This window comes from Balaenoptera physalus (genome assembly GCF_965194825.1).
Source record: "Balaenoptera physalus genome assembly, chromosome: 2".
NCBI lineage: Eukaryota > Metazoa > Chordata > Mammalia > Artiodactyla > Balaenopteridae > Balaenoptera > Balaenoptera physalus.
This window is the reverse complement of record NC_138883.1, coordinates 86,682,154-86,703,037: the sequence shown is the minus strand read 5'-3', so window position 1 is coordinate 86,703,037 and position 20,884 is coordinate 86,682,154. Positions and strand designations below refer to the sequence as shown.

The following is a 20,884-nucleotide window of genomic DNA, read 5'->3' as shown; positions in this document are numbered from 1 at the left end:
TCTGGGAGTCTCCTACTGTTTTACTACCTGAGCCCACTCACTCATTCAAGAAACATTTACTGAGTGCCTGGCATGTGCCAGGCACTGTTCTGAGTGTACAGGATGAAGTGGTAAATAAAGCAAAGTCCCTGCCCCACTGGAGCTTACATCCTGCGGGGGTGGGGGAGACAGAGAATAAACACGTCAACAAATAAGGAAGGCGCTTACAGATGGTGTATCAGTCGTGATTGAGTTAGGAAAACAAAAGGTGTTTCTACATGCTACTATCTTTGTGACTTAGAAAAAAGTCTGGAAGATCTCTCACTTGCCCATCCTTTGAATCCCTTCCCAAATCACATCCAAGAGGTCCCTCAGTCTTAACAGTTCCAACCCCTTGGCTGAAAGTCCACCAGTGCCTTGTGGTCTAGCATGGCCCTGGGATGGCTGGGTTCCAGGGAGAAAGCCAGCCGAATAATGCAGTGAGGTAGATTTTGGGTAGGGAATGAAATACTCTCAGACTTTTCTACTGGTTGCAGCTTGTGATTATGGTCCTACTGAGCACAAAGCAACTGCAAGCATTATCTCCTCTGGGATGCACCCACTTTCTCACAGCAATGCGAGAAGCTCTGCATAGACAAAGGCATGATGCACCTGCCCTCTAGGCACTGGCTACAGTGACTGAGTCAGCTGTTTAGGGTATATATTAAATGCACACATTAAATTAAAAAGTTAAATACTTCTATTATATATGAACAAAAGGGTAAGTGCAGTCAATCAGACAGAGAGGAGAGGGTGTGGTGGGAATTACCGAGTAGGTTGATAGCCATGTTAAAGAGAGGGCTGAGAACCAGGAGAATCCTGGCAGCATGGAGCTAGAGGCAGCCTATAATTATTTTTTTCTATAATTATCATCTGACAATTATGAAAAATGGTTTAAGGAAAACATCATGGAGGGGAGCATCTTATAGAGACAATGACCTCTGAAACACTTAAGCTACCGCACTCCCAAGACTCTTTCACAAATCCTGATTTTTTTTTTTTTTGGCTGCCGCACAGCATGCAGGATCTTAGTTCCCCGACGAGGGATCGAACCCCTGCCCCCTGCAGTGGAAGCTCAGAGTCCTAACCACTGGACAACCAGGGAATTCCTACAAATCCTGATTTTAACACCATATTCATTTACTCTTTTCCTCAACAAATATTCACTGAGTTTCTACTAGGGGCCCAGGCCCTGAGTTAGGCACCGAGGACATAAGAAGGACCAAGGGGCTTCCCTGGTGGCGCAGCGGTTGAGAATCTGCCTGCCAATGCAGGTGACACGGGTTCGAGCCCTGGTCTGGGAAGATCCCACATGCCGCGGAGCAACTAGGCCCGTGTGCCACAATTACTGAGCCTGCGCGTCTGGAGCCTGTGCTCCGCAACAAGAGAGGCCGCGATAGTGAGAGGCCCGCGCACCGCGATGAAGAGTGGCCCCCACTTGCCGCAACTAGAGAAAGCCCTCGCACAGAAACGAAGACCCAACACAGCCATAAATAAATAAATAATTTTTAAAAAAAATTAAAAAAAAAAAGAAGGACCAAGACCTGCCCTCATGGAGCTCAAGTCTAAGCATATCAAGAATGAAAAATAAACAGGAGGTTACAATACAGAGTTGTGAGAACCACCATGAGGGTGAGTACAGGGTGTTGTGGGAGCGTGAGGAGGGGCAGTTAGTCCAGTCTTAGGACTGTGGATCAAGGAAGACTTCCTGGAGGGAGTGGCATTTGAGCTGAAAGCTAAAAGGCCAGGAGTTAGCCAAATAGACTCGGGGGCTTTGAAGGGTTGGGGGTGGAGTAAAGCAGTCAGGAACCGCATGTCACTGAGATGGCTAGAGATCAGAGCAGGACGGAGCAAGTTGCAGAAAAAAAATGTGGCAAGAGCCAGTGGGTGAAGAGCTTCAGGTGGCAGTCTAAGTAATTTGGACCATGATCATCTTCAGGCATCTGTTTCCTCTAAATCTTGATTCACAGTCATTGCCTGTGATGTCAATGCTTAAAGCTGATCCTATTTTGCACAGCTGAGCAGACTTCACGTGATTTGAGAAGCACTTAAAGGACAAATAGTTTTCCATCCTCATCTGTCATAGGACCTTGCAATTTCCATCAGAGTCACTCCTTGGAGTTAAGGCCTTCCTTGAATGTCAAGGTTGTCTTTCATCTATTCATTTAACATTTATGGAGTACCTATGTGTAGAATATTCTAGGCCCAGGGGATAGAGCAGTAAACAAGGCAAACAAGGTCCTCCCCCATTCATTCTCAACTCCTAACCCCCAACCCCAGTGTAATTCAGCACCGGCAGACCTCAGAGATATTGCAGGTTTGGTTCAAGACCACTGTAATAAAGCAAATATCACAATAAAGCAAGTCACACAAATTTTTGGGTTTCCCAGTGCATATAAAAGTTATGTTTACACCATACAGTAGTCTATTAAGTGTGCAATAGCATTGTGTCTAAAGAAACAAGGTACAGTCCTTAATTAATACTTTATTACTAAAAAATGCTAACCATTATCTGATAACACAGGGTTGCCACAAACCTTCAATTTGTAAAAAACACAATGTTTACAAAATGCAATCAAGTAAAGCGCAATAAAACGAGGTATGTCTGTATAAAAGTCTAGCCGCAGGCACAAAGGAGCCTTGTAAAGACTTGTAGACGCTGGAAATTATGAATCTTGTATGTGCTTCCACATGTTTCAACCTCACAACACCTATGAGATCAATATTCTTATTATCCCCATTTTGTAGAAGGAAAAACTAAGTGTCAGAGAAAGTTAAGTGGTTTGCTTAAGGCCTCAAAGCTTGAAAGTGACAGAGCCAGACTCAAACCTAGGTCTTCTAATTCCAAATCCAGGGTCTTTTTTTTTTTTTTTTCCCCAGCACCACTTTCTTGCTGTAGGTATTGACATTAATAACATCAACTATCATCTATCAATCACCTTCCCCTGTACCTGCCAGTCATATGACCTACATTACATTAACTCATTCTCATAACAGTCTTGCAAGATAGATATTATAACTCCTATTTTATAGAGGAAAAACCTGAGGCACAAAAGTGTAATGGACACTCATTGATTGTTCTCGCCTTTCCTTTGGTGACAGCATCCCAGCTTCTTTTGGAGGAATCCCTTTGTTCCTCATAGTAACTCTGGTGGGTCTGTCAGCCAAGGCTCCCTGCCTTCCTCTAGCCAGGAGGTGGGCATGTGACTTACACTGGACCAGACGCTTCTCCTAGGACTTTGGCTGCAGAGGGAAGTGAGCCAGAGAAGGCAGAGACTTGGAGCTGATCCATCCTGGCAACAGAGCCCCAGAAAGAGACCATCCAGCAGCTCCTGCTTCCTAGACCTCCTGAGCTGCCCTGGATTCCACCCTGGTTCTCCTGGTTCTGAGCTTGGTCCTCCTTTTTCTATCAGTTCTAGGAGTTCCCTCAATTACATGCATTCAAAGGACTTTATCTGGTTCAGAGAGATTAGATAACTTGTTTAAGATCACACAGCAAAGTCATTGAGACTCCAAATTCCCACTATACCATGCTGTCCAGTGCTCCTAGAAGTCTGCCCTTTGGTCCTAGGGGTGTCCTTGTTAGTGCCAGAAACAAACCTGAAGTTCAAGGAAGTGGCAGAAACTCTCATTCACCCCAACCTCGTAGATAACAAGAGAGGCTGGGGCTGGCAGTGTGGAAAGGGCAGCAGCAGCGAGAGCTAGACTTTGTTTCCCAGGCCCTGCTCCTCCTTTGGTCTCTGGCATGATGCTTCAAGGCCCATTGCCCAGCGTTTCTCCCTCACCATCTGCCCACTGACTAGCAGGGAAACCACCAATGTGCAGCAAGTACTGCCTCTCTACCTGCCCATAAGACCCAACTTTTCAGTGTCTGGAAAGCACCTGGTGCCAGCTTTGGGCCTGCTGCTTTTTTAGAAGTACAGACAAAAAGAATTTGATTGCAAAGTGCTCCCAGCTTGCCTCGGACCCATAGGATGGGACCTGGCTTCAGACTGTACACGAGCACAGAGCTTCCTAACGGGAGGCAGGCCAAGTGCTGGGGATAGCAAGGGGGTACCGTAAATGCTTGAGCTGGGACAATATAGGAATCTGTGGGAATGTGAGAAAGAGCTCTGTCATTCTTCACCAAGTTGGAGGGAGAAGGGTCAAGATTAGAAACAGAGGGGGAATGAAAGGCTGATTTTAGAAACATATTGTTTACATTCATCGTACTTGGGGATTTTCTAGTTACCTTTTGGTACTGATTTCTAGCCTAGTTCCAATGTGACTAGATTACTCTATCTGATTTTAATCCTTTGCAATTTGTTGAGACCTGTGCTGTGGACCAGAGTGTGGTCCATTTTGACAGATGTTTCATGTGCTCTTGAGTGTGTGTTCTGCAGTTTTATAACACATGGTTTTTTTGTTTGTTCTATAAATTATTAAGAGAAGTATATTAAAATTTCCCATTATGGGACTTCCCTGGTGGCGCAGTGGTTAAGAATCTGCCTGCCAATGCAGGGGACACGGTTCCAGCCCTGGTCCGGGAAGATCCCACATGCCACGGAGCAACTAAGCCCGCGAGCCACAACTACTGAGCTACGTGCCACAACTACTGAAGCCTGCGTGCCTAGAGCCCGTGCTCCACAACAAGAGAAGCCACCGCAATACGAAGCCCGCGCACCGCAACGAAGAGTAGCCCCCGTTCGCCGCAACTAGAGAAAGCCCACACACAAAGACCCAACACAGCCAAAAATAAATAAATAAATAAACTAAAATAAAATCTCCCATTATGGGACTTCCCTGGTGGCACAGTGGTTAAGAATCCACCTGCCAATGCAGGGGACAGGGGTTCGAGCCCTGGTCCAGGAAGATCCCACATGCCGCGGAGCAGCTAAGCCTGTGCGCCACAACTACTGAGCCTGCGCTCTAGAGCCCTTGAGCCACAACTACTGAGCCCACACACCACAGCTACTGAAGCCTGTGCGCCTAGAGCCCATGCTCCATAACAAGAGATGCCACAGCAATGAGAAGCCCGAGCACCGCAGAGAACCCCCCATTCACTGCAACTAGAGAAAGCCCGCACGCAGCAACTAAGACCCAAAACAGCCAAAAATTAAAACAAAAAAAAATCTCCCATTATGACTGTGGATTTATCTATTTCTCCTTTTAATTCTGTCTGTGAGGGGGGAATATTTTGAGGAGAGGGGCTATTTAGAGGTGGGCAGGGGGTAGAGAACCACAGTAACTGTGGGGCACCTAGAGCCTTAGGCCTCAAGGAGTGAGAGGAGGCGGAGACGGTTGGAAAGAGGAGACAGAAGGAGCTTTGTGGAGAAGGCTGCCTGCCAGGAACTGACCTTTGGTGACGCTACAGGGAGGGAATCAGGAGAATTGATACTTCAACCTCGCTTTTCTCCATCCTCTGATTTTATGTTTGTGCCCCTTGTTAGGCAAAGAACATAATGGGGGGCCAGAGGGCAGGGAGCCTTTGTGTATCATCCACACTGGTCCATCATGCAGCTTTGGGGCACAAGGCAAGATGGAGAGGGGTACAGAGTATATACAAATGGAAACTATCCAGCATAGGAAGTAACTAATCCAACCTCCTGATTTTAAAGGTACTGAGCCTCAGAGGGGGAATCCTGGCCCAGAAAACCGTGGGTGAGGAGCATAGCTTGGCCTGGGTACCAGTTCACACTGCTCTACTCTCCATGTTACCTTCTTAAAAGTGTGACTCAAACCTTAAAAAATAATTGATCTTCAAGTTAGCTGGAAATGACCTATTTCTCATTTATGGATGGTATATTCTACAGCCACTCCTCCATGGTACAGTCTGCATTCTCCAGGAACTACTTCATAAATGCCTGCTTAGTTTATTACTGTGTTACACATTTGGCAAGGGAGTCAAGGTTCCCACAGTTTAAAGGGGCTATAATTCAGAACAAAAAAACTTACAGCAGGCATAGGTATGCAAACACAATGAACCTGCAGAGTATGTCTGAAGTTCTGCAGTAAAGCCCAGCTGCTCACACACTTTGGTGTCCAGCTGGGGCACAATAAGGATAAAGAAAGTTCCTCCATCCAGAACCCCAGCTCAGCCCCTGACCTCCAGTGAGCTGACAGACAGACCACTCTCCCATCCTACTTAAATCCAGACATAGCTGTGCATTGACTCACAAGTTGTTCAGGCCTGGAAAAATCCTGCAGGAAATGTTAAAAGTCATATGGTCTTTCAAGCCCTTTTAAACTGGACTGCAGAACACTTTGGCTAAGAGTGACTCATTAAGACCCATGTTGTAGGTATTAACTGAGTTACAAATACAGAATGAAAGACCAGGAATTATGTTAATTGACTCTCAGTTTCCTTATATATTTTTAAACTTTACCCCTTTTATGGAATGAGGTGAGCTATCCAATTCTTTGGGCAATAGGCTTCTATCAAGAAAAACATTAAAAGACTATCAATGATTAATCTCACCCAGATATTAGCATTATCATTCTATAATTCAAAACTAAAAAACAACAACAACAAACTAGGGAATCCTTGTTCAGCTTTCTAATTTTTCATTTGTTCATTAAACCCATCAGTCCATAAATGTTTCTTGAGCCCTTGTGTTTGCTGCTGTGGGCATAACAAAAGATAACAAGGAAAGTTTGTTTGCCTGGAAATATATGCCTTCATTTGTTGGAATACATTCTCTCATATATACAATTCTAGATTAGCCGGGTTTTCCTTCAGCATTTTTGAAGCTATCACTTCATTTATCTTCTGGCTTATATTGTTTTCATTGAGATATCGTCTATTTATCTTATTTTACTACTTTGAAAGTAATATGTTTTTCTCTGGTTACTTAAAAAAGTTTTTTTTTAAATCCTGACTAGAGGGACTTCCCTGGTGGTCCAGTGGTTAAGACTCCATGCTCCCAATGCAGGGGGCCCAGGTTCAATCCCTGGTCAGGGAACTAGATCCTGCAGGCTGCAACGAAGATCCCATATGCGGCAATGAAGATCCCATGTGCTGCAACTAAGACCACATTCAGCCAAAAAAAAAGTCCTGACCGGAGTTCTTAGCTCATCTTGAATTGGTGGTTTTAGTTTTGGAACATTCTTGGCATTATCTCTTCAAACATTTCTTCTGCCCTATTCTCTTTCTCTCTCTTCTCCTCTGGGACTGCCATTTCACAGAGACTTCTTCCTCCATGCTTAATTTGACTCTCTTCTATTGATTTGTTTTCCAGTTCACCAATCTTCTCTTCTGCTGGGATTAATCTGTTTTTAAACTCATTTATGATGTTTTTAATTTTAGTTATTGTATTTGTCAATACTAGAATCTCCATTAGATTATTTAATACATATTTCAATCATCTGCCAAAATTCTGCAGATTATCATTTATTTTCTTGAATATAATAATCATATTTTCTAAAGTCTGTGATGAATAACTCTAATATCTGGATCTCCCGTGGGCCTATTTCTATTGTCTATATTTTCTCTTGGTTCTCAGTCATTTGGTCTTTTTTTCTGTTATGGTTGGTAATTTCTCATTGAATGCTAGATATTGTATATAAAAATCATAGAGATTAAGTCAGGTTCTGGATACTGTTAATATCCTCCAGAGAAATTTCCTTCTAGTAGGCATTTAAGGTAGGACACCATAACCCAGGCTGATTTAAATAAGGTTTCAGCACAGACAACAAAAGCAAAAACAGACAAATGGGACTACAACAAACTTTGAAACTACTGTTCATCAAAGGACACAATCAAAAGAGTGAAAAGATAACCTATTGTTTATGAGAAAATATTTACAAATCATAAATCTGATAAGGGGCTAATATCCAGAATATATAAAGAACTCCTATAACTTAACAACAAGAATTAAATAACCCAATTTAAAAATGGACAAAGGATTTGAATAGACATTTCTTCAAAGTTGATACACAAACGGCCAATAAGCATATGAAAAGTTGCTCCATATCACTAACTATGAGAAAAATGCAAATCAAAACTGCATTGGGGCTTCCCTGGTGGCACAGTGGTTGAGAATCTGCCTGCCAATGCAGGGGACATGGGTTCGAGCCGTGGTCTGGGAAGATCCTACATGCCATGGAGCAACTAGGCCCGTGAGCCACAATTACTGAGCCTGCGCGTCTGGAGCCTGTGCTCCGCAACAAGAGAGGCCGCAATAATGAAAGGCCCGCACACAGCGATGAAGAGTGTCCCCCACTTGCCACAACTAGAGAAAGCCCTCGCACAGAAGCGAAGACCCAACACAGCCATAAATAAAAACAAATAAATAAAATTTAAAATTGCATTGAAGGGGCCGGAGCAGCCGGTGGCAGTGGCAGCTAGGGGCTCCCATTTTACCAGGGCATCTGTCTGCTGGACAGTAGAGAATGTGCTGCAAGCTGAGGTTCTGGGAAGATTATAAGGACGTGCTATGGGATAAAAAGGTGTGTAGAAGTCTTTGTACCTCCTTTCATGGAAGAATATTTTCCCCCAGAGTTCAGCTACAGGAGTTCTGAGGAGGTGGAGACAAGATGGTGGAATAGAAGGACTTGAGCTCACCTCCTCTCATGAAAACAGCAAAATCACAACTAACTGTTGAACAACAATTGACAGAAAAGACTGGAACCTACCAAAAAAATATTCTACATCCAAAGACAAAAAAGAAGCCACAACGAGATGGTAGGAAGGGCACATTCGCAATACAATCAAATCCCATACCTGTCTGGTGGGTGACCCACAAACTGGAAAATAATTATATTGCAGATGTGCTCCCACAGGAGTGAGAGTTCTGAGCCCCATGTCAGGCTCCCCAGCCTGGGGCTCTGACATCGGGGGGAGGAGTCCCCAAAGCATTTGGCTTTGAAGGCTAGCAGGGCTTGATTGCAGGAACGCCACAGAACTGGGGGAAATAGAAACTCCACTCTTGGAGGGTGCACACGAGGTCTCATGTGCACCAGGACCCAGCGAAAAAGCAGTGACTTCATAGGAGCCTGAGCCAGAACTACTTGCTGGTCTTGGAGAGTCTCCCTGGGAGGTGGGGGTGGCTGTGGCTCACTGTGGGGACGAGGACACTGGTGGTGGAGGTACGGGGGAGTACCCATTGGCGTGAGCTCTCCTGGAGGCTGTCATCTTGACACCAAGACCTGGCCCCACCCAACAGCCTGTAGGCTCCAGTGCTGGGATGCCTCAGGCCAAACAACCAACAGGGTGGGAATACAGCCCCACCCATCAGCAGACAGGCTACTTAAAGTCTTCCTGAGCCCCTAGCCCCCTCTAAACGCATCCCTTGACACAGCCCTGCCCACCAGAGGAACCAGACCCAGCTCCACCCACCAGTGGGCAGGCACCAGTCCCTCCCACTAGAAGGGCTGCAAAAGCCTCTAGAACAGCCTCACCTACCAGGGGGAAGACACCAGAAGCAAAGAGGAACTACAACCCTCCAGCCTGCGGAACGGAGACCACAAACACAGAAAGTTAGATAAAATGAGTTGGCAGAGAAATATGTTTTATCGTGCTCCTTCACCTTCAGGTGAAGGAGCAAGATAAAACCCCAGAAGAACAACTAAGTGAAGTGGAGACAGGCAATCTACCCAAAAAGGTATTCAGAGTAATGATAGTAAAGATATCCAAGATCTCAGAAAAAGCATGGAGACACAGACCGAGAAGATACAAGAAATGTTTAACAAAGAGTTAGAAGATATAAAGAACAAACAGAGTTGAAGAATGCAATAACTGAAATGAAAAATACACTAGGGACTTCCCTGGTGGTCCAGTGGGTAAGAATCCACACACCCAATGCAGGGAGCCCGGGTTCGATGCCTGGTCAGGGAACTAGATCTCGCATGTATGCCTCAACTAAGAGTTCTCATGCCACAACTAAGAGTTCGCATGCCACAACTAAGAGTCCACATGCCACAACTAAGAAGTCCACATGCTGCAACTAAGAAGTCCGCATTCTGCAATTAAAAGACCCTGCACATGGCAGCAAAGATCCTGCATGCCTCAACTAAGACCCAGAGAAGCCAAAATAAATAAATAAATAAAAAATAAATCTTTTTTTAAAAAAAGAAAAATGCACTAGAAGGAATCAACAGCAGACTAAATGAGACAATAGCCAAGACATGGAAGTAACATGAATGTCCATCAACAGATAAATGGATAAAGAAGATGTGGTACATTTATACAAGGGAATACTACTCAGCCATAAAAAAGAACAAAATAATGCCATTTGCAACAATATGGATGGACCTAGAGATTATCATACTAAGTGAAGTAAGTCAGACAGAAAGACAAATATCATATGATATCACTTATACGTGGAATCTTAAAAAAACGATACAAATGAACTTACTTACAAAACAGTAATGGACTCACAGACATAGAAAACAAACTTATGGTTACCGAAGAGGAAAGGTGGAGGGTAGGGATAAATTAGGAGTTTGGGATTAACATAAACACATTACTATATATAAAATAGATAATCAACAAGGACCTATTATATAGCACAGGGAACTCCACTCAATATTCTATAATAACCTATATGGGAAAAGAATCTGAAAAAGAATAGATATATGTGTATGTATAACTGAATCACTTTGCTGTACACCTGAAACTAACACAACATTGTAAATCAACTATACTCTAATATAAAATAAAAATTAAAAAAGAAAGAAATTTCTTAGTTCTACACATTGTTGTGTGTCTTTTTTTAAAAAATTGCATCTAGAGTGGATGTGAAATACATGTGATCTCTGAAAAAAAAATGATTGCTTCATTGTGAGATAAATGTAATTACTCTTCAGTAATCATGTGAAATAATGAAAATTCAGTACTGTGTTATAAATACTGATAATTTTCCAATCATTTTTAATTTAATAAGGAATGATTTCAGGGCCTTTGAGTATATAACATGTCTTTCTAAAAATTAAAACTATCTTCTAATTTATGTAGCTACCTATTCTTAGGACTTCAATATTTACTTCCCAAATATGATTCAGTTTGTTTTTGAGTGAGATGGGAGGGATTATTTTTAATCCCTTTACTGTTGAGGATTCAAAAAGAATTTTTGCTTAAAACAGCTTAAATAGTTCTGTTTTTTAAAAAATTACATTCTAATTAATTATGACAAAATATAAAATTTCAGAGAAAAATGGTAAAAGCCATCTAAACGTTTTCACAGACAACTTTCTCAATATATAGGCACAGAGATATATGCATAAAATTTTATATAAATAGTCTCATATAATATGTGCAACCTTTAAGATGTTTTAGTACTTTTATCTTTAAAATGAAATAAAGTATTTTACATACATGCACATATATGTATACACACACATCTATGTATACACACACATAGGTTTTGCTGAGTTTTAGTATTTCATTGGCTTGGAGGCATAATGCTATCTGTGGGGAGATTAAAAGCTGATAGTGCTTATATGTATATTATAGGTTTTAATAAGTTTTTTATTCGGTGCATACTATGTATTAAGATTGGTGAATTGGGAAATGCTAAAGCAAGTATTAAGATCCTACCATCTAATACAGATTATCAATACAGTAGAAGTTTTCTCATCCATTTATTCATTTATTCAATAATATGAGTTGAATTATTTGAGACTATATATTAAACTTATATTGTGGGCTGAACTGTGATAGGCAATTAGGAATATAAAAGTAGAATGATTTGGATTTGTTGACAGTTGGGAACCGCTGGATGTACCTGATTAGAAAAGTGACATGATGAAATATATTAGGAAAGTTAATCTGGCAGTTCCATGTCATTTGAGTCAAATAAAAAGAGACAGTATAGCCTAGTGATAATAGCATGGACCTTAGAATTAGAGGGACTAGGGTTCAAATTCCAACTGTGTCCAATAGAGAGACCAGAAATAAACCCACACACCTACGGTCAATTAATCTTCAACAAGGGAGGCAAGAACATACAATGGAGAAAAGACAAGTCTTTTCAGCAAGTGGTGCTGAGATAACTGGACAGCCACATGTAAATCAAAGAAGTTAGAACACTCCCTCACACCATATACAAAAAGGAACTCAAAATGGCTTAAAGACTTAAACATAAGTGGATGGACATAGAGTCTGTCATACAGAGTGAAGTAAGTCAGAAAGAGAAAAACAGGTATCGTATATTAATGCATACATGTGGAATCTAGAAAAATGGTACAGATGAACCTATTTGCAGGGCAGGAATAGAGACACAGACATAGAGAATGGACATGTGGACACGGTGGGGGAAGAGGGGTGGGATGAATTGGGAGATTGGAATTGACATATATACACTACCATGTGTAAAATAGATAGCTAATGGGAACCTGCTGTATAGCACAGGGAGCTCAGCTCAGTGCTGTGTGATGACCTAGATGGGTGGAATGGGGGTGGGGTGGGAGGGAGATATAAGAGGGAGGGGATATATGTATACATACGGCTGATTCACTTCGTTGTACAGCAGAAACTAACACAATATTGTAAAGCAACTATACCCCAATTTAAAAAAAAAAAAGACTTAAACATAAGACATGACACCATAAAACTCCCAGAAGAGAACATAGGCAACATGTTCTCTGACATAAATCGTACCAATGTTTTCATAGGTCAGTCTCCCCAGGCAGTAGATATAAAAACAAAAATAAACAAATGGGACCTAATCAAACTTACAAGATTTTGCACAGCAATGGAAACCATAAACAAAATGAAAAGACAACCTACAGAATGGGAGAAAATATTTGCAAATGATGTGACTGACAAGGGTCTAATTTCCAAAATATACAAACAGCTCATACAACTCAACAACAACAAAATAAACAACCCAATCGAAAAATGGGCAGAAGACCTAAAGAGACATTTCTCCAAAGAAGAAATACAGATGGCCAATAGGCACATGAAAAGATGCTCAACATTGCTTATTATTAGAGAAATGCAAATCAAAACTACGATGAGGTATCACTTCACACCACTCAGAATGGCCATCACTAAAAAGTCTACAAATAACAAATGCTGGAGAGGGTATGGAGAAAAGGGAACCCTCCTACACTGTTGGTGGGAATATAAATTGGTGCAGCTACTATGGAGAACAGCATGGAGGTTCCTTAAAAAACGAAAAATAGAGTTACCACATGATCCAGCAATCCCACTTCTGGGCATATATCCAGAGAACACCATAATTCGTAAAGACACATGCACCCCAACATTCATAGCAGCACTATTTACAATAGCCAGAACATGGAAGCAACCTAAATGTCCATCGAGAGAAGAATGGATAAAGAAGATGTGGTATGTGTATATATGTAATGGAATATTACTCAGCCATAAAAAAGAATGAAATAATGCCATTTGCAGCAACATGGATGGACCTAGAGATTATCATACTAAGTGAAGTAAATCAGAAAGAGAAAGATAAATACCATATGATATCACTTACATGTGGAATCTAAAATATGACACAAATGAACTTATCTACAAAACAGACTCAGACATAGAACACAGACTTGTGGTTGCCAAGAGGGGAAGTGGGGGGAGGGATAAATTAGGAGCAGGGATTAGAAGATACAAACTACTATACGTAAAACAGATAAACAACAAGGTCCTACTGTATAGCACAGGGAACTATATTCAATATCCTGTAATAATCCATAATGGAAAAGAATATGAAAAGAATACATATATATCAATATGTATAACTGAATCACTTTGCTGTACACCAGAAACTAACACAACATTGTAAATCAACTATACTTCAATTTTTAAAAAATAGGATAAAAAAATAAAATCCTACAAACAGTGGGAAAAAAACCACCTTAATTGAAATATTGCCTCACCAGGCAGAGCCCCCGCACCCCCGGGCTGAGGAAACCTGCTTCCCTAGAATGTGGGCCTGGCTTCCCTATGGGTTCTTCTGGAATTACTCCTGGAAGCCGGTGCTCGAGCTCGGGCTGAATCAAAGTTTAATCACTGCAGTTGGTGCTCGCGCTCTGGGATCCAATCCTGCCGTACTACTCGACCGCGTCTCAAACCCAGGGCTGGCGTCTTAGTGGAGGAGCATTTGAGTTAACGGAGGGCGGCGTCCCAGCGGAGCATGGGCCGCGGGGGGGCCCACCTGGTCCCCTGTGCCCTCGACGCTTCTGGAAGGGCCGCTCAGTAATCGGGGCTGGGGTCCCCACCGGGCAGACTCACGCACACTTCAGTTTAGGGACCCTCACGCTCTCCTCAACCCTTTGAAGGGGGGGCCCGTCCCCCCAGTTAGGATTCCAGCCCTGGGCGCGGCCGGGGTGGGTGAGAGACACAGACTTGCCTTGTCCAGGGCCCGAGCCAGAGGGGTCGGCCGTCCGCTGCTGAGATGAGGCCCGGGTCCTGCCCTCGCGGAGCGGGCGGGGCCAGCTGGTGCAAGGGACCCTTGGTGGCCTGGCCCGAGACCGCCTCTCTGCTTCCGCCTCAGTTTACAGAAGCAAGGTTAGCTGCGTAGGTGGCTGTGCTCGTATTTCTGCGTAAAAGCGCTCATTAGGCGCCACGCCCTCCCCTGGGAGGGCTTTTCAGCGCCGCTAGGGGGTCTCCATGGAAACCCGGCCCTAATGTGACCCCCGCGTCGGCTGAGTGCAGGCCCGCGGGCTGGACTCAGCGGGGCTGCGACGTGGGTGTCGAGCCGTAGAAAATGACCTGTGGGGAAGCTGAGGGGAACAGGCCCGCTCGGTTCCGGCACTCAGCCTTCCGCGTTTGGCGGCGAATTGGAGCGCCCTGGGTCCCCCAGCAGGTGCGTCTGGGGACCGACCCGGAGAGTCTCCACCATTTTCTGGTTGAACCTCCTTGGGCCTCAGTTTCCTCTTCTGCAAAATGAGGGCGGCACAGCGTCCGCCTCCAGGATCGCTGACCAAGCCCCACTGCGCCCCCTCCGTCCCCGTCACGGGGTCTGACCCCGGAAGTGCCCCTGAGAAGGGAGAAGGCCTCCCTTCTGCTTTTGCTTCTCTTAGAACTGATTCTTCCCCTCGTGGGAATATGGGTTCATGCAGGACAGTTCCCGGTGAAAGTTTCCCCACCACCATCACGGATGCCTTCAGAGCGTCCCCCCAACACGACACTGGCCACCCCCCGAGCCCCTGTTGGTGGGGAGCCTGGGTCAGCTCAGGGTCGCAAACACGCTGCGCCCGTCTGTCCTTTGTATGTTCTCCGTCTGTCCTCGGGTGCACGTTACAGCTCTGCCTGAGGAGGTGAGGGGTCAGCCAGACACACGTGAAAGAAACCCTAAGACAATAACAGCTTAAACTTAGGGGCCTGGAGGTGTCCACCTCGTTGGCCCTGCATCCGGTCAGCAGGAAGGAGGGCCTGGGGCTGCAGGGGGGCGGTGGCGGGGGCGGCACCCAGTCGGACCTGGGACCCTGGTGCGGAGCAAAGCCCCGAAATGGACAGAGGGGAACACGGGGCTGCCAGAGTGGAGAGTGAGCAAGCCTTTCTAATTTTAATAAAATGGCTTATTCTATGACTATATAGGGATAGGTATCTTTAACTTTTAAGTTTTCTTTATCCCTCGTCCTGAAAGAAAGCAGAGTGCAGTGTTCTGGGGCAGCCCCACAGTGTACAGGGATCACGAATCAGGAATCCTTTCCTCATAAGAGTGAACGTCTGTATTCTTAGAACCAGAAAAATAAATCCCGACCCTCTCAATATTACCTCACACCCATTCGGATGACTAATATGAAAAACAGGAAATAATGAGTATTGGTGGGAATGTGGAGAAGCTGGAACTCATGCATTGTTGGTGGGATTGTAAAATGCCGCAACCACTTCAATAGAACTACCATATTATCCAGCAATCCCACTTCCGGGTATATATCCAAAAGAATTGAAAGCAGGGTCTTGAAGGGATCTTTGCACACTCATGTTCATAGCAATATTCACAGTAGCCGAGAGGTGGAAGCAACCCAAATGTCTATCAATGGATGACTGGATAATCAAAATGTGGTATATACATAACAATGGAATGCTATGCAGCCTTTAAAAAAGAAAGAAATCCTGTCACATGCTACAACATGGATGAACCTTGAGGGCATTATGCTAAGTGAAATAAGCCAGTCACAAAAGGATAAATACAATATGATTCCACTTACATGAAGTATCTAAATTAGTCAAATTAATGATATAGAAAGTAGCATGATCGTTACCAGAGGCTGAGGGAAGGGGGCAAAGTGGAGTTGTGTTTAATGGGTATAGTTTCAGTTTTGCAAGATGGAAATGTTCTGGAGATCTCTTTCACAACAATGTAAACATACTTAACACTACTGTACACTTACAAATGGTTAAGATGATAAATTTTATGATATATATTTTCTATCACGATAAAAATTTTTTAAACCATTCTATGCTGTTCCAACATTTAGAACCTTATTAGATAAATAATAGTGATAATAGCATCCATAACAATGTCAGCAGGAATAAAAATTTCCATTGAATGAGAGCCTAAAAACAATCAAAATCAGGCTTCAGTCTTTGTGTTGGTCTATTTCCTATTTACATTTACTCCTGGGGTACAGCCCTTAAGGGCTCCCTACTGAAAACCTAGGGTGTTTATTGGGGTTATTCATCCTTAATGGCTCTGAAACTCCAATTTTTATCCTTCAGCCTTGTAAGACTGCCAGAGATCTGCTCAGATCCTCAGGCTGTCATCTGCCAATTATGAATCAGCAAGTGTCCCAAAGGAAAAAGTGGCACTCTGTCAGGCTTACCTCTCTGTGCTTCTCTTCTCCCTAAGATCCCTCAAATCTCTGCTGCCTTTGATTCCTTCAGACAGGAATTTGAGATATTTTAGTCAGATTTCTAGTAATTTTCAACAGGGGCAATGGTATCAAGCTATTCTGCTATATTTAGAAGTTGAAATCCTTGAGTTTTTTTTTTTTTTTTAAAGATTGGATACGGAGACCTTCTCAGTGGTGGTTTGGATTACAGACTAATATGAACTCAAATGTATGGGATCTGAGCTGGAAAACCCTAGTGGAGTCCAGTCTTTATCATACACTGTGAGATCTTGGGAAAGGCTCAAATCCTGGGAAGCTTAGAGATGTATTTCTAGTGTGTGGACAGCATGTGTACAGGTAGGTTTGATGTGCATTTTTAGCCTCATCTTTGCTCTGTTTTGTCTCCATCTCTATTCATCTTTCATCTTTTGTATTGTTTTAATATATGCTCTTCTGACACATCATGTTTCATTGTTAGTCATCTTAAATTCTTTCTGGAACAAGGCAGTATGGTAATCAATTTATTCATTAATTCATTCATTAAAATAAACATGTTTACTCCCTGAACCTATTTTCTCACCAATAAAATTGGAATATTGATCCCTTACTGCGTTTACAAGATTGAGGTCAGATGATATGAGATAATGTATGTGAAAGTGCTTTGTAAAGCAATGTACCAGCATGATTAATTTATTTGAACCTGGGAGTCACGTTGAATATCTTTTCTTCTTTGCCCTCCATATCCTGGCCATTAGCATGTCTTGCCAATTTAACCTCCTACATTTCCGTCAAATCTGTCCACCTCCGGGACTTCCCTGGTGGTCCAGTGGTTAAGACTCTGTGCTCCCAACGCAGGGAGCCCGGGTTTGATCCCTGATCAAGGAACTAGATCCCGCATGCCACACTAAGAGCCCGCGTGCCAGTAACTAAAGATCCCACGTGCCGCAACTAAGACCTGGAGCAGCCAAATAAGTGAAAAAATATTTAAAAATAAATAAATCTGTCCACCTCTATCTTCACCAACACTCCTCTGACTAGGCCACTGTCATCTCTCACTTGAACCATTACAGTTGTTCCTTATTGGTCCTCTCTCTTCCACTTTTGCCCCCTTTAAATAACTTATTATCCCTATTTTAGCCAGTGTGGTATTTTTAAAATGCAAATCTGCTTGTGTGACACCATTGCTTAAAATACCATTCAATAGCTCCCCAGTGATCTGAGGATAAAATTAAAAATCCTTAACTGAACTCTGCAAGAGGAGACCTTCCCTTACTTCTCCCCATTATAATCTGTGCTCCAGTCCCATGGCATTCCTTCAATTGCTTACTGCCTTAGGGCCTTTGCACAGGCTGTTCTCTCTCCTCCCACCCCATCCCTTGTACCATTGCCTAGCTCACTGTTTCCCCTTCTAGTTTCTCAGCTTAAATATCACTTTCTCAGGGAAGCTTTCCTTGACCTCCACATCTAGGTCCTAGAACTCAGAACTTATATCTTTTATAGCACTTGTCACAACAGCAAGTAAATAATTAATGGTGTAAGCACTTAATACTGTCTGTTTGCCCCTGCTGGAATATAAGCTCCTTGGTGGCAAGTACACACCCAGCTAATTTATTACTATATTACCAGTCAGTGCCTAATACAGTTCCAGAATCACAACAGTGCTCACTAAATATTTGTGTCACACATGAATAAATGAATCCTTCTTGGGTGCACACCAGCTGAAAGTTTGTTGTTCTGTCAGAGGCTGGGGCGTTGAAAGGTGTGGGTGCAAGAGGAAGCAGGACAGACCTTTCTGGTCACCCCTCCCTACATCCTCCTCACATCTCCCACTCGCCTTTCTCCAGCTCCCCCAAAACACAGTAGTATCTGTCTCAGCACAGGCTTCTCTAAAAGTGGCCCAATGGAAATACTGCCAGAGTGGATATTTGTGAAGCTCTATGGGAGTTGTATCAGGAAAGAGAAGATTCTCTTTGCTAGTGCCAGAAGTGGCACCCACAACTCCCCCATTGCCCTCCCAGGTAGGGGGCTCACAGTGGTGAAAACAGTCTTCTGGTCAGCCTTTTCTTACCCCTACAAGTTTTGGGGGGGTTTTTTTGTTTTTTTAATATGAACACATAATATATTCCTGTGGTACAAAGACACTAAAGGACATAAAGAAAAAAGCCTTACTCCCAGGCACTGAATTTTCCTATATAGAAGCAGTAACTTTCCAGAAACATTCTATGTAAACACAAGCAAATTTATATATATTCTCACACACACACACCTTTATACAAAGGTAGCATACTGTTCACACTGTTCTATACCTTGCTTATTTCACTTAACAGTATAGCTTGGACAGCTCATGCAGCTCAATATCAAAAAAAACAAACAACCCAATCCAAAAGTGGGCAGAAGACCTAAATAGACATTTCTCCAAAGAAGATATACAGATTGCCAACAAACACATGAAAGAATGCTCAACATCACTAATCATTAGAGAAATGCAAATCAAAACTACAGTGAGGTATCACCTCACACCAGTCCGAATGGCCATCATCAAAAAATCTACAAACAAGAAATGCTGGAGAGGGTGTGGAGAAAAGGGAACCTTCTTGCACTGTTGGTGGGAATGTAAATTGATACAGCCACTATGGAGAACAGCATGGAAGTTCCTTAAAAAACTAAAAATAGAACTACCATACGACCCAGCAATCCCACTACTGGGCATATACCCTGAGAAAACCGTAATTCAAAAAGAGACATATATCACAGTGTTCATTGCAGCTCTATTTACAATAGCCAGGACATGGAAGCAACCAAGGTGCCCATCGACAGATGAATGGATAAAAAAGATGTGGCACATATATACAATGGAATATTACTCAGCCATAAAAAGAAACGAAATTGAGTTATTTGTAGTGAGGTGGATGGACCTAGAGTCTGTCATACAGAGTGAAGTAAGTCAGAAAGAGAAAAACAAATACCGTATGCTAACACATGTATATGGAATCTAAAAAAAAAAAAAAGGTTCTGATGAACCTAGGGGCAGGACTGGAATAAAGACGCAGATGTAGAGAATGGACTTGAGGACACGGGGAGGGGGAAGGGTAAGCTGGGACGAAATGAGAGAGTGGTATGGACTAATATATACTACCAAATGTAAAATAGCTAGCTAGTGGGAATTAGCCGCATAGCACAGGGAGATCAGCTCAGTGCTTTGTGACCACATAGAGGGGTGGGATAGGGAGGGTGGGAGGGAGATGCAAGAGGGAGGAGATTTGCGGATATATGTATATGTATAGCTGATTCACTTTGTTATACAGCAGAAACTAACACACCATTGTAAAGCAATTATACTCCAATAAAGATGTTTAAAAACAAAACAAAACAAAACAGTAAACAGCAGAAAAATCACATTCTTACGCCATTCCCTAGCTCCCCTCCCCACAGGCAACCAATGGTCTTTGTAGTTTCTTTTATATTCTTCTATAGATATGCCATATATATACAGGCCTGTCCAGCTGCACCTGAGAGAGCTTCTGGTGACACAGTCTCAGAAACCCAGATAAAACCCAGGAGGCCAAAGAGGGCCAAATAGGAGATCCTCCCCTATGTCGTGTCCTTGTTGACTAAACAAGTAGAAATAGGAAAGACATAAGCCCTAAGTCCCAACAGAGTTCCAAACCTTCTGGTAGAGTGTCCCAAACCCATCAGGCTTGGAAGAGGCAGAGCTCTTGCTTCTGCTTTTAGGACATTTATTTTTCACCAACAAATTCTACCCGCTAATCTCTTTCACACAGATGAATCCCAGACACACATGTTCTCTCTTTATACTATCAAAATGGCCCATGAACATCTAACAACTTGCAGCTCATGATATGTTTAGGGCCTGAATTTGGAGCTGGATATGGGCCTCCTTCCAGAGTCTTTCAATGTCATCCAGGTAACATCTCTGAGGGTCTCTTGAGGTCACTGAAGCAAGAGGCTTAGAAGTTTACCTGGGCTTCTCCAACTGTCAGATCTTCCCCCTCTCCACCCCCCACTCCAGCCTGCCAGACATACCCCTGTCTGGGCCTCCTGGCACAAGAGATAAAACGAGAAAGGGGAACTCCTAGCAGCTGGTCCAAGAGATACCAGAGGGGAAGGAGCAGGAGAGACAAACATG

The 20,884-nt window shown here is 43.2% G+C and overlaps 1 long non-coding RNA gene across 1 annotated transcript in view; it reads right to left on the bottom strand.

The window, feature by feature from the left end:
• The window catches only part of LOC309655211, a 42,387-nt gene extending 27,628 nt beyond the window's left edge, over positions 1 to 14,759 (bottom strand). The window contains exon 1 of the long non-coding RNA XR_014260652.1: positions 14,307 to 14,759. This is a non-coding gene — a long non-coding RNA (uncharacterized lncRNA). The remainder of the gene's footprint in view (positions 1 to 14,306) is intronic.
• Positions 14,760 to 20,884: the final 6,125 nt, after the last annotated feature.